We start from the raw sequence: 17305 nt of genomic DNA on the forward strand, positions 1-17305 counted from the left end.
GTTTCAACGATTCCTGATTTTTACTTGATGTACGGAGTGGGTTCTGTTCATTGTTGAAGACCGTATGGTGACCTGTAATTATTGACATCTTTGTTCTTTGGTTTCTTCGGATAGTTGTCACATTGTCAATCATAACACATCTCCATATACTTATGAAGAGGTGCGTCTCCGTACACGATGTATATACATTCAGAAACATCAGATCGGACAAACCTTCTCATCAAAGATATCAGATTTATCTACAGGAGATAAGTCAAAGCATTATTTTTTGAGGATAGAAATCATGCAAAGTCTACTATAGCTTTTTATGCGGTATGGGTTTTGCTCATGATTTAAGCCGTACGGTGACAAATATATTTGCTAATATCTTTATCATTTGAAAGTCTAGAGTTTGGTGATCTGAGGCAATTTCTAAACGCAACTTTGTGACCTGAAGTGTACCCTACTGGATTCTCAAGATAAAAATGACGTTATACCTCCATAAGCTTGCATGGAAATTGTATGGCGGGTCACATATTTCATCGGCGCTGAGTAATTTCTAACGACCTTTTTGAACAAGTTTTTATTTTAGAAAATGTAATTTAAACTTGCAATGAAATTAGTTTTGTCACAGCCTGGAGTGGGTGTCTTTTGTTTTCTATTAAGGTTGAATTTTGCAAGTCTGTACCAAACATAGCATGCGAAGCTTAACGGTTTATATAAGGTTTAGGTTGAAAAATGATGATGTATTTATTATGATGGTGCAATTCTAATGATTTTATTTATGAAAACTCTATAGAGCAGATAATTTTGGATTTCAAACACTTTGACAGCTTGTTTCTCAATTTATGCAGAATAAAATAATTTCAAATTTCTCCAGTACTTGTGTATTTTCAAGCATAGAATATAACCAAAGTAAAGTACATGTAGTTTACCTTCTCCACACATACTTCGACAGAGGAAATTGAAGGAACTATCTGAAAACAGTCTTTAATTTGTAAGTGTTTGTTGATTTATATATTATTTTTACAAGGCTTCAACTTATGAAGAAAAATATATTTTAGATCTCCCATGCTACAACAACTTAATAGGACTATGATAAATGTCTTATATTGTTTCTGATCTTTTTTGTTTACTTATATATATGGATATTTTGAGGATTTGGACTCCTAATAATTCATCACATATCTTTACGTATATCGTCTTACATTAATTGACTGGACATAGAACAAATCGTCGTATGGTTCTTATAATGTTCTATGTCGATGTTTGATAAAAATGGAGATATTTTATATTTGAGATCCAAATTGTATGGTTTATCTCCCTATACAACTATCAACCGAAATTTCTACATTCTACGAGTTTTTGTCAGAACTATACTAGTTGGACATTGGAAGTTCAGAGAAAATAATTTTATAATGTTGTATTTTCAGATGTTACTTCTCTAAAACAATTGTTATCAAAATTATCTTAGTACTATGCATTTTTTTTTTAGAATTATTTCAACTCAATCGTTGAGTCATATTCAGCAAATCAAGCGTTACAGAATTTGGGATATCTCAGAATTAAAAAAATCCATGGTATATCTCTAATACAAAAATTGGAAATGATTTGTAAAAGAATATTGTGTATTGTAGTGTTCTATCCCCAAAAAATGTATTTAAAATGTTTTTTTTTATTCAAAAACAAGTGAACAAAAAGTTGCTACATAGATTTATTCTTAACCTCAGTCAATGATATTGCACTTTTAAAATATTCAATTTCCTAACATTTAGAAAAATAGGATTTACATAATTATAACATACACACGACTCATTCTCTTAATGATGATTGCATTCGTATGGAAACTTAAATACTTTACATATTCATTTAGGCAATAGCGCTGAAAAGTATGTATAATGGGATACAGTGTTATGTTGAAATGTTAAACAAAAATAAAAACTGAAAAAGTACGTGAAGTTTTCAAGAATATTAATTGTTAAAGTTCTAACAGAATGCGGTTTGATTTTATAATTTTACTACATAATATTGTGGAATTCTTTAAAATGTTCTTTTATAACATTTTAAGAACTATAAACTGCATTTACACTGTAAATTAATAACGATTTGGCCTTTTCATTTGCTCTAAACATCTGTATGATTATTTGACTAAGTTTCAAATTTTACACCGTTCCCAATCTGGTTTTAAACCTAACCATGCTCATTAATATCATTGATCAATGGCTACATGAAATGAATAATGGAAATATCAATATGGCAGTTCTCCTGGATTTTAAAAAAGCTTTTGATGTTGTTGATCATGAAGTTTTATGTAAAAAAAAAAACCTTCAAATTGATGGCTTCCATGACAATACTGTTGATTTTTTTAAAATCATATTTGAAAGAAAGAACACAGCAAGTCCATTTAAGTAATCAATATTCTGATAAAAAATTTATCAGGCTCAATACTTGGTCACATTTTGTTAGTTTTGTACATAAATGACCTTCCATTATATATCAAAAACTGCCATACAAACTTTTATGCTGATGACACAACTAGAGTATTGCTGATATGCAGTTAAAAGTACAAGATGATATCCAATATGTTGAAAAATGATGTCATGAAAATAACATGTTCATAAATTCGGATAAAACTAAATAAAATTGAGAATGGAAATGGGGAATGTGTCAAAGAGACAACAACCCGACCATAGAACAGACAACAGCAGAAGGTCACCAACAGGTCTTCAATGCAGCGAGAAATTCCCGCACCCGGAGGCGTCCTTCAGCTGGCCCCTAAACAAATATATATACTAGTTCAGTGATAATGAACGCCATACTAAACTCCAAATTGTACACAAGAAACTACAACTAAAAATAATACAAGACTGACAAAGGCTAGAGGCTCCTGACTTGGGACAGGCGCAAAAATGCGGCGGGGTTAAACATGTTTATGAGATCTCAACCCTCCCCCTATACCTCTAGTCAATGTAGAAAAGTAAACGCATAACAATACGCACATTAAAATTAAGTTCAAGAGAAGTCCGAGTCTGATGTCAGAAGATGTAACCAAAGAAAATAAACAAAATGACAATAATACATAAATAACAACAGACTACTAGCAGTTAACTGACATGCCAGCTCCAGACTTCAATTAAACTGATTGAAAGATTATGTCTTCATCATATGAATATCAGGCACAATCCTTCCCGTTAGGGGTTTAGTATCATACCATCATAACATATATGAGAAGAACATAACCCGTGTCATGCCAACAACTGGTTTTTAAATAAATGTGTTTAGTGCCGATGCAAAGACCCTATAAGTGAATCAATATTAACGCCAAAATATGCAATCTTTAATGACCTGACAACAGTATCGTAACTATATCCCTTCTTAATAAGTCTATTTAAAGGTTTTGTTAGCTTCAGAGGTGAATACTGACATTTTTGTGCTTTATAAAGAATATTTCCATAAAAAATTGGATGTGAAATACCTGAACGTATAAGAAGTCTGCATGTAAATGTATGGTTATAGGTACAACACAAAGGCTGCGTTTCCATCAAGCAGAACCAGTTCTTACTTTTGAGAATAATATTCTCCAAAAATCATCAATTGAAAAACTTTTAGGTGTTAGAATTGACTCTAATCTGTAACAGACAGGCTATGTTAATTACTTATGTTCATCAATATCATCTAGACTTCATTTACTCTCTAAGATCAAAAAATTTCTAAATATTGATCCAAGAAAATTATTTTATAATGGTTATATTCTCCCACTGATAGATTATTGTTGTATTATTTGGAGTGTTTGTGCTAAAAATGAGCTAGTAAGAATAATAAATTTCCAGGAAAGGGCTGCAAAACTAATTTTATATGCTGATCCACGTTCAGCTCACGGCTTTAGGCAAGCTTTGGTACCCTTTTTCACTTACAGAAGTAATTTTTGGTATAAAGTACTTGAAAAGAGATTTAACCATATTCAAATACAATTACCCTAAAAATCGTAAGGCTACATTCATGAATGTGTATAAATGTATTCTTATTATTGGCTGTTCCAGTGTTACACATATATTTTATGGTGATTAAATTTTAAATATAGTATCATTGGTGAGGTTTTAAAAACAATGTAGAACCTGTATAGCATTTTATTTGGTATTTGATAACTATTCATTAGAAAAATGTGATGTACAATGCACAAATACTAATGTGACGTAACGTTTTTAGTTAACGGCGTTTTTTTTTTACAATGACGTTATATCTCCATAAGCCTGAAAATGTCATGGGCGGTCACATATGTCTTAAGCGCCTGCTTAAATTGAAAATCACTCTGACTTCATATATAAAGTCACATAAAATTTCTACGCTTAAAACAGAAAATTTAGAAAATTTTATTTACAGTGTCTGAACGAGAGCAGGATCATTTAAAAAGAGGGAGATATCAACTATATCATGTAAGTTTCAAACAAAAGCAGCGATTTTCAGCTTAGCTATATTTTCCCGTTAAATATGTTTAAATGTGATTTAAAATACAGCACATCATGCTTTCCAAACTTTTTTTTCATGTTTTGAGCGTATATGATGAAGGTTATATATTCGGAAATTCATACGCAGGAAAATTTTATCATACATTATTATATATCCTTTAGGTGAACAAATCCTCTGCAAGATGAAAATATTCAAGATTCTGTGTGCCATATTGATGATGGTAATAGCAGTTTTAGCAGGGACAGCTAGTGGAAGGCCACCTTTCGGACGGCTTGAATTTAACAGAATAAAAAGAGATGCTAATGGCAACACTTTGGATAGAATCGTAAGGTTACTGGTAATTACATAAAGAATGATTATTCATTATATTGACTTTTTGAATTATTATTATTTCTACTACTACTACTACTACTACTACTACTACCTAATAATAATAATAATAATAATAATAATAATATGATAATAATAATAATGATAATTGTATTTTTTTCAGGTGAAAAGAGATTAGATGGTGTGTGGCACCACAAACTGGATCTTTCATCATTGAAGCTGAACTAAATAAATTTATAGTTGATCTCTATATTAGATTTTTTTTCATCTTTAAATGATACCTTTTTTTCTTAACATTCTAGTGGCCATATGTTCCTTGAAAAATAAGATTGTAAATTGATTTGCTGCAACTCATATAAATATCAAACAAAAACGGGTGCCAAATGTGGAGCAGGATCTGTTTACCCTTCCGCAGCACCTGAGATCACCCCCAGTTTTTGGTGGGGTTCGTGTTGCTCAGTCTTTAGTTTTCTATGTTGTGTTTTGTGTACTATTGTATCTGTTGGTTTTTTCTTTTAGCCATGGCGTTGTCAGTTTATTTTCGACTTATGAGTTTGAATGTCTCTTTGGTATCTTTCGCCTCTCTTTTATGAGATGTGGTATGATTGCCAATGCCCCAACCATCCACCTTAGTTCAAATGACGTGGATATGAGCAATCATGGTCACTCTACGGTCTTAACAACGAGAAAACCCATACCGTCTATATAGTCAGCTATAAAACATTGTGAAACAATTCAAACGAGAAAACTAATTGGCTTATTCATAAGAATTTGAAAACAATTCACTAAATCAAATATGGACAGTCACGTAAAGAAAGTGGTGGGGTTAAACATGTTTGAGCGCTGAATCTTCCCCTAACCCGTGACAGTGGCGTAAAAGCACAACATAAGATCAACCGTAAAAATCTGTTTCAATTGGCTTAACTTAATAGGTTGGTATGAAGCACAAAAACAACTAACATAAAAACAATAAACACAAAGCACCGATATAAGAACACTAGCCAGTTGAAAGCCAATTACAACTAATAAATAATCTATCAGATTTTCCCCGTTTACACCGATTTTTACAATACGATGAAAGAGCGCCTTATATGGCCTGACGAAACTGTTTCCAATCTATTTTAGATGGAAGACGATATTTTGGTCCATTTTTCAAAAATGTTAATAACCTCTCGGTCTTGAACGATATTGAGGTCCCTCGTAATAAAATGGCCATAGGGATCATATCTAAAATTCGAAGATGCACAATCTCGATTTAGAGGAGTATTATTTTTTTCAATGACGTCTGAAAATTAAACTTCTGCAGGGTTTTTTGTATGTATACGAAATAATCGGTAGTTCTGTGTTATCAAAATAAGGAGGTATACAGTTTTGAATGGTAGAGTCATTAAATATACTCGATTTAAGTTGATTAAATCAATACCTCTGTTGATATATTTAATTTTCAGAAAATGCCGTTTATTATCTATCTTCAGGTTTATCGACAAGGAACATCCTATGGTGGCAAAATGCTGTAATTATACGCGAATATTCATAGAGTGGGCTGAAGAACCTGCTTGTGTCACACTCCTTGAAAATATCATGTAATTTACTAATTGGTATTTGGCCCAGTTTACATAATAATTGATGCCTACCGTTGTATTTAAATATAGATAGGAGATCATCAAGAGTATAATTTATATGATGTTTAATTCGATTTCGATTGTTTCGATTGAGACGTTTGCCACGAGACCTATTATTACGTTGATTTTTATCAACAATATTCATGATATCAATAGAAGAAGATTTAGATATGTTCCCTTGTCCCATTATATTGTCATTTAGACCCAGGGGATATGCTGCCAAGATTGTTCGATAATTGTACGGGAATCTTCAATTCCGTTATGGAATATTCGTTTCACAGATGGTATCGGATATGTTCCAATTGTCGTAACTACAATCGCTTCCCCCTTTCCGCGAATTTGACCTACCAAATTAGACATATTACCGGGTTTGTACTAACATGAGCAACACGACGGGTGCAACATGTGGAGCAGGATCTGCTTACCCTTCCGGAGCACCTAGATCACCCCCAGTTTTTGGTGAGGTTCGTGTTGCTCTGTCTTTAGTTTTCTATGTTGTTTTTTTGTGTACTGTTGTTTGTCTGTTGGTCTTTTTCTTTTCTAGCCATGGCGTTGTCAGTTTATTTTCGACTTATGAGTTTGAATGTCCCTTTGGTATCTTTCGCCTCTCTTCTTCAAATTGTTTATGTGATTGCCCTTGTTGTTTCTGGATCGTTTCGAGTTTATTAATTTTATTGAACAAGTAAATATAAAGGAAAAATTCGTCACATATAACATCTGCACATATTGGAATATCTACAAAGACAAAACAGAAACAATCACAATACAAATAAATGAAGAAAAAAAATATATACATCCTCCATATAAATACGATAATAAATTCAACAAAAAGAGGCTGATACACACATATATATACAAAAGACCGCATTAGTATATAAATGTATAATTTGCTTTTGTATTTTTTTATTTGTGTGTATGTTTTTATGTTTCATTTGACATAGATATCGACAGTCCACGCTTCAAATCATACAAGATGAATAACGGTCAATGTAAAATAAGAGGATGAGGTATGATTGTCTATGAGACAACTCTCCACCAGAGATCAAATGTGTTTACCTCCCAATGAATCTATAATATGATGCGGGCAGTTTTTCATTAAAGTAAATCACATTAAAAAAACATGACGTATATAGATTTTACAATTAATAGCTTTTCTTTAGCTGATTGTTTAACTGCATACTTTAAGCACATTTCAATCTAGCTGTTTTTTCTTCACTGAAAAATCTCTAAACAACATAGGTATGCATTTATTATTATCTTTCATTTAGTCTTGTATATAATGGTGTTTGAGCACACAAGTATATGCGACTTGAGAAATTATTGTCATCGTAACAATACTATCGAAAGTAAAAGGCGAAAACTTTGAAACCAGTGATATTCATATATAATATTCTTTAATCTTACTAAATATTTTTTCCTTAGTGTTGCGTGTTGTGTCGCGAGTGATGTGAAGTTGTGAGTGGTTGTAATCCTTATAGTATTACGAAGATATACATATTTGTTTACGTAAACCTTTACGATTATGAGACGTTTATGATGTCATTCATTATTGATAAGTGGCTAATTATCTCTATATATTATAAATTTCGATATCTAAGGTACTAGTAATAGTAAGCAATAAAAAAAAAATGATAATAAAAAATAAATACATGGGTCTGAATGTCCATAGAGAAGACGGAGATTAGATAGTGCCCGATGTTTATTATGTAATAAAAAAAATAGCAACCAACGACTGATTTATGAGTTGAATAAGATAAAACATTTAGATAAATAGATAAAGTCATTACCTACTTTGGGTTTAGCAAAAATATTGTATCTAAAATCCCCATTAAATACCAGTTTGAGTTGTAGCCCTTGTTCAGTGAAGATTGTCGTAGTCCGGAATATTGACCTCGACTGACCTATCTGTCCATGGGACCACCGAATTCTTAATCTGGTAAACAAATTTTAACTGAATTTCTTTATTGACACCGTGACTTCAGGAACTACTATTGCCATATGATTCGGACCCAAATTTGGCGTCATGTTGCCGGTGAGATGTATTGTGTTTAACTTAAGTATGTTCGCTACTCATGTTTTGTACTTTATGACAGATATACGGAATCCTCTAGTTAAATACATGTAGCGCCAATAACAATTTTGCCCGCAGACCCCTTCTTTTCTTTTCATAATCTTATTGCATATAGTTTTGTTATGTTTTCATAGTTTTCAAAAGAAAAAAGGTGCCAGTGTTAAATGTAAGAAAAATCTAGAGAGAATCATTTCCCGGCAAATTTTCAATTGATTATATCTTAAAAACAAGGACACGGACCTGTCATTTTTTTCTACTTTTTAAGTTCTGTTATTAATATACTATTAATTTATAACAGTCTTTTAAAAAGCTTGTTATTTTGAAACAGAGGAGCGAACAAGATAAACGAATTATTTTATATTTCATTTAACTTCTTTTCAAATCTATATAAGGTTGATATACACACACATATATATCAAATCGCCTTCATTAGTTATATTAATATATAATATTTTCAAACATTGACAAATAATCACGTTATGAATATAAAAATAAGGAGATGTGGTATGATTTCCAATGAGACAACTATCCACCAAAGTTCAAATGAAGTGGAGTCTTTCAAAGTCATAACGTAGCTTCATGTCTGAATAATTTTAACAAAACGAAAATTTAAGAAATAATGTATATTTCCAGTAAGTTCATTTGAAAATGCCTGTACCAAGTCAGGAATATGACAGTTGTTTTCTATTCGTCTGATGTGTTTGAGCTTTTGATTTTGACATTTGATAAGGGACTTTTCGTTTTGAATTTTCCTTGGAGTTCGGTATTTTTCTTATTTTACTTTTCCATAATTACAACATGTTCTTATCAAACTCGAAATGAGAATTTTGGTATTTTTTATTTGGACTAATAATTTTACATCTACTTTCTTATTTTGGATAAAATGTCGACATTTGGAAATATCTTTCGTAAAAGGTTTTGAGGGTTCCCGATAACAGTCCAGGCGATTATTGTTATTCGTAATGTTACTCAAACTCGTAATATAACGAGAAATAGTAACATATACAGCTTTGTGTAATATAAGGCCTACATTACAAAAAGGCGTAATAATCAATATTACGAATATCTGTAATATAGTTTTTCTATATTACGAATATTTGTTATATACTATTAAATGGTTGTTTCGTAAATATCGACGTATCTCATCATGACACCAAGTAGTCCCTCTAAAAGAAATACACACGGTAATTATTTTTGCATATGCAGAAAATTTTGTTTTAACGCCGAAAAGAAATGTTTACAAAATTAATGATGTAATTTCCTAACTAACAACTGAAGTTTTATGACTGGAAAGTGTTTTAAACCAAACAAATATTTTAGACACAATCTACAGGTGTTATAACTGATATTTGCATTTTGACAATTTGGATAAGAGGTTTTTACTTTCTACAACGTTACCTATGTCAAACAATATTTATTTTTGATTACAGTGATATAAACAATCGTTTTTAGTTCAAAATCCCACGAAACGATTCTTTCATCGATCCCTCCCATTAAGATGAAGTTTTTTTTATAAATATTATATCAACAGTATAATTTAAATACTTATAACTTAATCAGTAAATCATGCAATGCTTTCATCAATCTCTTAAAGTGTGTATCTGATATATAAATAATACCGTAAAATATCTAAGGAAATGATGGCAGTACTGGAATATGTGTGACACGGTTGAAAGCGTAGGAAACAGGTTGGGGGGACTAGGTTTCATTCAGTGTTTGACAAAAGAAAATTAATGCCAAATAAAAAAAAAAAGAAATGAAAGAGGACCCTGACTAAATATTAGATTATAAGACTATAGAATATATAAGACTATAGAAGATAATTTTATTTATGTTTGATTTTCAATGACAAAGAATTGATCCCTCACCTTTTGTCTTTTACTACGCCGCTAATAGTTTCGTAACTTGAATTTGCTCTTTTGTATATTAGCGGTGCTACCCAAAAGAAAAACAAGGATGCTTTTCTGGGGAATTGTTTTTGAAAAGATTGGAGACGTTGTAAATTTTCTTTCAACCTAGTCCGCACTCGTTAACGCAGCTGTCATTCTTTATTCTTTCATTAAGATGGTATTATTGTGTTTGGATTAAAAAAGGCATAAAACATTTAAAACACAGCATAATAAGTCTTTTGCATTTATATAAATTGTTTTCTATTACAAAATACGAAACAAAAATATTGATTTGACGATTTCAATTAGCTTATATAATAATTTCTAATGATAAATGCTTTTACATTTTTTTCTGTTGAGAATGATATACGATTTGTTTTGATTTTTGTTAACAAGACTTGTAAAGTGAATCACCTCCCATAAAAACACACAAAAAAAAAAAAAAAAAAAAAAAGAAACAACGACATACCGTAAAACCTGGTATGGTAAGATGATATGGTATGTGGTATGGTACAAATGCTACCATGACGTGGTATGTAACGATGGTATCATGCTATGGCATGGTCATATGGAACATACTACAATACCATGGTAAAATTAAATATTGTAAAATATGGTATGGTATAAAATAACTTTTGAACTGTTTAAAATAAGTTTTAGTAATATTCTAAACTCATGTTAAATCTCCATTTTACTGTTTTCAGAGATTGAACTTGATAATAACTTGTTGAACTCATATTCCCTGTTCAACAAAATCGAACTTCAGAGTGATAATAAATGTTGAAATCGGGATACTCCAGTATATATTCAAGAGTCACAAGGGTACGTGTGAAGATAATAAATAACATATTATGTACCCTAAATAAGATACACAGATAAATTTACAAATGCACGGTGGTATTTGTACCATACCATTTATGTATACATGTTATGATGGGATTTGTACCAAACCATTATATTGCCTATACAATACCACATATCTTACCACCGTACCATACCATGTTTTACAGTATGCCCCCCCCCCCAAAAAAAAAGGCATCAGACTGGTGTTGGATAAAGATAAAATAAAAAAAAATCATTATCTCAGCCTCATCTTATCATTCTAAATACATTTTACACATGTTTTGTATTACTGATTCACAAGTGGTACAATCTAATAACAGAGCCCCTTCGGTGCACAACTTTTAATCTTGTGCGCACAACATTTTTTAACTTGTGCGCACAACTTTTAATCTTGTGCGCACAACTTTTAAACTTCTGCGCACAACTTTTTAAAACTTGTGCGCACAATTTTTTTAATCTTGTGCGCACAACTTTTTATCTTTAAAGTTTTATTTGCAACAGTTATATTTGAAGAAGCAATGTTTGGTGAGGTAAAATCGGATATTATTGATATCTTTTTACAGTTCCTGTCTCTATGTGAGAACGATATTGTGTTATGTGCTTTGGAAAACTTTGCAGCGGTCGAATAAATAGACCTTGCAGATTTTCTAGATAGCCACTCTAGTAGAAAGTGGCATAACCTGACAATATTAAGTTTAGCATAAAGGGAATTGCACATTAAGAACTAGTTCAGCAACGAAAGTACATTATAGACTGTTTCGGTACAGTGTTAAAGGACTTGGAACCTTGATTAATCTAACGAAATAACAACAGCTTTACTGTATTTTACAACCGACTGTAAAAAATGCTTTGGGATGTCTTATCTTTCCTGAAACACAGTTGTTAATCTTAGTTGTGCATTTATTTTTTAATCATATTATCTACGTACAATATATATGCTTACTTGATTTAAATTTCTAAAAGATTTATCATATTTTGAATGTTCTTGTGTTGTTTAAAGACTTCAATGATGAGTATTAAATTTGTCAGGTACAACTATAGAATGCTTCGCTTCATATAATGTTAATGCATCATGTTAAACTATAACACCCATGACAGTTAACAGGAAACAAGAAGGAATACCACATAAAACATAAACAAATACAAATTATAATACATTACCATCGCTTTTATTTATGTTCTTCATCCTATAGTTGCAGTCATGCCTTCAATTGCAAATGTACCCCATTCAAGCTCAGTACAGCATGCAGCTTGTATTAACATTTAAGTGTAACAAGAAAATGATACGCTGTGAAATATGTTGCAAAGGAACTTGTTTTCTGTGAAATAGGTTCGAGCGGATTCTATGAATATGTTCTTTAGGAACTTCTATCACAGAAACTTATTTCACTTTTTTTAAACATTTAATATTGGAACAAAATTCATGGCGCTGTGATTTTCGTTCCAGAACTTATTTCACATTTGGTAAAAAAATTAGTTGCGGAACAAATTTTGCAGAGGTGGAACATATTTTCTTATAATACATATTCCTGGTATAAATTTTCTGTGATATAAATTCTGGTGGAACATATTTCCTATGAAATAAGTTCCGGAAGAACAAATGTCACGACGGAACAAATTTTTTGTTACATAAATAAGACGTTTTCTCTTATGAGTTGTTTCATCATATAGTGTTTCAATGATTTCTGTTTTAACTTGATGTACGGAGTGGGTTCTGTTCATTGTTGAAGACCGTTTGGTGACCTGTAATTATTGACATCTTTGTTCTTTGGTTTCTTCGGATAGTTGTCACATTGTCAATCATAACACATCTCCATATACTTATGAAGAGGTGCGTCTCCGTACACGATGTATATACATTCAGAAACATCAGATCGGACAAACCTTCTCATCAAAGATATCGGATTTATCTACAGGAGATAAGTCAAAGCATTATTTTTTGAGGATAGAAATCATGCAAAGTCTACTATAGCTTTTTATGCGGTATGGGTTTTGCTCATGATTTAAGCCGTACGGTGACAAATATATTTGCTAATATCTTTATCATTTGAAAGTCTAGAGTTTGGTGATCTGAGGCAATTTCTAAACGCAACTTTGTGACCTGAAGTGTACCCTACTGGATTCTCAAGATAAAAATGACGTTATACCTCCATAAGCTTGCATGGAAATTGTATGGCGGGTCACATATTTCATCGGCGCTGAGTAATTTCTAACGACCTTTTTGAACAAGTTTTTATTTTAGAAAATGTAATTTAAACTTGCAATGAAATTAGTTTTGTCACAGCCTGGAGTGGGTGTCTTTTGTTTTCTATTAAGTTTGAATTTTGCAAGTCTGTACCAAACATAGCATGCGAAGCTTAACGGTTTATATAAGGTTTAGGTTGAAAAATGATGATGTATTTATTATGATGGTGCAATTCTAATGATTTTATTTATGAAAACTCTATAGAGCAGATAATTTTGGATTTCAAACACTTTGACAGCTTGTTTCTCAATTTATGCAGAATAAAATAATTTCAAATTCAAACAAAAGCGTAAAATTTCTCCAGTACTTGTGTATTTTCAAGCAAAGAATATAACCAAAGTAAAGTACATGTAGTTACATTCTCCACACATACTTCGACAGAGGAAATTGAAGGAACTATCTGAAAACAGTCTTTAATTTGTAAGTGTTTGTTGATTTATATATTATTTTTACAAGGCTTCAACTTATGAAGAAAAATATATTTTAGATCTCCCATGCTACAACAACTTAATAGGACTATGATAAATGTCTTATATTGTTTCTGATCTTTTTTGTTTACTTATATATATGGATATTTTGAGGATTTGGACTCCTAATAATTCATCACATATCTTTACGTATATCGTCTTACATTAATTGACTGGACATAGAACAAATCGTCGTATGGTTCTTATAATGTTCTATGTCGATGTTTGATAAAAATGGAGATATTTTATATTTGAGATCCAAATTGTATGGTTTATCTCCCTATACAACTATCAACCGAAATTTCTACATTCTACGAGTTTTTGTCAGAACTATACTAGTTGGACATTGGAAGTTCAGAGAAAATAATTTTATAATGTTGTATTTTCAGATGTTACATCTCTAAAACAATTGTTATCAAAATTATCTTAGTACTATGCATTTTTTTTTTAGAATTATTTCAACTCAATCGTTGAGTCATATTCAGCAAATCAAGCGTTACAGAATTTGGGATATCTCAGAATTAAAAAAATCCATGGTATATCTCTAATACAAAAATTGAAATGATTTGTAAAAGAATATTGTGTATTGTAGTGTTCTATCCCCAAAAAAATGTATTTAAAATGTTTTTTTTTATTCAAAAACAAATGAACAAAAAGTTGCTACATAGATTTATTGTTAACCTCATTCAATGATATTGCACTTTTAAAATATTCAATTTCCTTACATTTAGAAAAATAGGATTTCCATAATTATAACATTCACACGACTCATTCTCTTAATGATGATTGCATTCGTATGGAAACTTAAATACTTTACATATTCATTTAGGCAATAGCGCTGAAAAGTATGTATAATGGGATACAGTGTTATGTTGAAATGTTAAACAAAAATAAAAACTGAAAAAGTACGTGAGGTTTTCAAGAATATTAATTGTTAAAGTTCTAACAGAATGCGGTTTGATTTTATAATTTTACTACATAATATTATGGAATTCTTTAAAATGTTCTTTTATAACATTTTAAGAACTATAAACTGCATTTACACTGTAAATTAATAACGATTTGGCCTTTTCATTTGCTCTAAACATCTGTATGATTATTTGACTAAGTTTCAAATTTTACACCCTTCCCAATCTGGTTTTAAACCTAACCATTCTCATTAATATCATTGATCAATGGCTACATGAAATGAATAATGGAAATATCAATATGGCAGTTCTCCTGGATTTTAAAAAAGCTTTTGATGTTGTTGATCATGAAGTTTTATGTAAAAAAAAAACTTCAAATCGATGGCTTCCATGACAATACTGTTGATTTTTTAAAATCATATTTGAAAGAAAGAACACAGCAAGTCCATTTAAGTGATCAATATTCTGATAAAAAATTTATCAGGCTCAATACTTGGTCACATTTTGTTAGTTTTGTACATAAATGACCTTCCATTATATATCAAAAACTGCCATACAAACTTTTATGCTGATGACACAACTAGAGTATTGCTGATATGCAGTTAAAAGTACAAGATGATCTCCAATATGTTGAAAAATGATGTCATGAAAATAACATGTTCATAAATTCGGATAAAACTAAATGTATGGTTATAGGTACAACACAAAGGCTGCGTTTCCATCAAGCAGAACCAGTTCTAACTTTTGAGAATATTATTCTCCAAAAATCATCAATTGAAAAACTTTTAGGTGTTAGAATTGACTCTAATCTGTAACAGACAGGCCATGTTAATTACTTATGTTCATCAATATCATCTAGACTTCATTTACACTCTAAGATCAAAAAATTTCTAAATATTGATCCAAGAAAATTATTTTATAATGGTTACATTCTCCCACTGATAGATTATAGTTGTATTATTTGGAGTGTTTGTGCTAAAAATGAGCTAGTAAGAATAATAAATTTCCAGGAAAGGGCTGCAAGACTAATTTTATATGCTGATCCACGTTCAGCTCACGGCTTTAGGCAAGCTTTGGTACCCTTTTTCACTTACAGAAGTAATTTTTGATATAAAGTACTTGAAAAGAGATTTAACCATATTCAAATACAATTACCCTAAAAATCGTAAGGCTACATTCATGAATGTGTATAAATGTATTCTTATTATTGGCTGTTCCAGTGTTACACATATATTTTATGGTGATTAAATTGTAAATATAGTATCATTGGTGAGGTTTTATAAACAATGTAGAACCTGTATAGCATTTTATTTGGTATTTGATAACTATTCATTAGAAAAATGTGATGTACAATGCACAAATACTAATGTGACGTAACGTTTTTAGTTAACGGCGTTTTTTTTTACAATGACGTTATATCTCCATAAGCCTGAAAATGTCATGGGCGGTCACATATGTCTTAAGCGCCTGCTTAAATTGAAAATCACTCTGACTTCATATATAAAGTCACATAAAATTTCTACACTTAAAACAGAAAATTTAGAAAATTTTATTTACAGTGTCTGAACGAGAGCAGGATCATTTAAAAAGAGGGAGATATCAACTATATCATGTAAGTTTCAAACAAAAGCAGCGATTTTCAGCTTAGCTATATTTTCCCGTTAAATATGTTTAAATGTGATTTAAAATACAGCACATTATGCTTTCCAAACTTTTTTTTCATGTTTTGAGCGTATATGATGAAGGTTATATATTCGGAAATTCATACGCAGGAAAATTTTATCATACATTATTACATATCCTTTAGGTGAACAAATCCTCTGCAAGATGAAAATATTCAAGATTCTGTGTGCCATATTGATGATGGTAATATCAGTTTTAGCAGGGACAGCTAGTGGAATCCCACCACCCGGACGGCTTGAATTTAACAGAATAAAAAGAGATGCTAATGGCAACACTTTGGATAGAATCGTAAGGTTACTGGTAATAACATAAAGAATGATTATTCATTATATTGACTTTTTGAATTATTATTATTTCTACTACTACTACTACTACCTAATAATAATAATAATAATAATAATAATAATAATAATAATAATAATAATAATAATATTATAATAATAATAATATTAATAATATGATAATAATATTAATGATAATTGTATTTTTTCAGGTGAAAAGAGATTAGATGGTGTGTGGCACCACAAACTGGATCTTTCATCATTGAAGCTGAACTAAATAAATTTATAGTTGATCTCTATATTAGTTTTTTTTTCATCTTTGAATGATACCTTTTTTTCTTAACATTCTAGTGGCCATATGTTCCTTGAAAAATAAGATTGTAAATTGATTTGCTGCAACTCATGGGTGTTCGTGTTGCTCAGTCTTTAGTTTTCTATTTTCGACTTATGAGTTTGAATGTCTCTTTGGTGTCTTTCGCCTCTCTTTTATGAGACGAGGTATGATTGCCAATGCCCCAAC

General features: G+C 30.8%; 1 long non-coding RNA gene across 4 annotated transcripts; it reads left to right on the forward strand.

Moving 5' to 3' along the window:
• Positions 1-867: 867 nt before the first annotated feature.
• LOC127739246 (uncharacterized) lies at positions 868-17086 on the forward strand. Of its 4 annotated transcripts, none has more exons than XR_008000359.1 (3): positions 868-976; positions 4608-4783; positions 16998-17086. It is a non-coding gene; the product is annotated as an uncharacterized LOC127739246 (long non-coding RNA). The 4 variants fall into 4 exon arrangements; XR_008000357.1 differs by having other exon boundaries at positions 4608-4771; XR_008000358.1 differs by lacking the exon at positions 16998-17086 and adding an exon at positions 4940-5028.
• The last annotated feature ends 219 nt before the right edge of the window (positions 17087-17305 follow it).

This window comes from Mytilus californianus, unplaced genomic scaffold (assembly GCF_021869535.1).
Source record: "Mytilus californianus isolate M0D057914Y unplaced genomic scaffold, xbMytCali1.0.p SCAF_4, whole genome shotgun sequence".
Taxonomy (NCBI): Eukaryota; Metazoa; Mollusca; class Bivalvia; order Mytilida; family Mytilidae; genus Mytilus; species Mytilus californianus.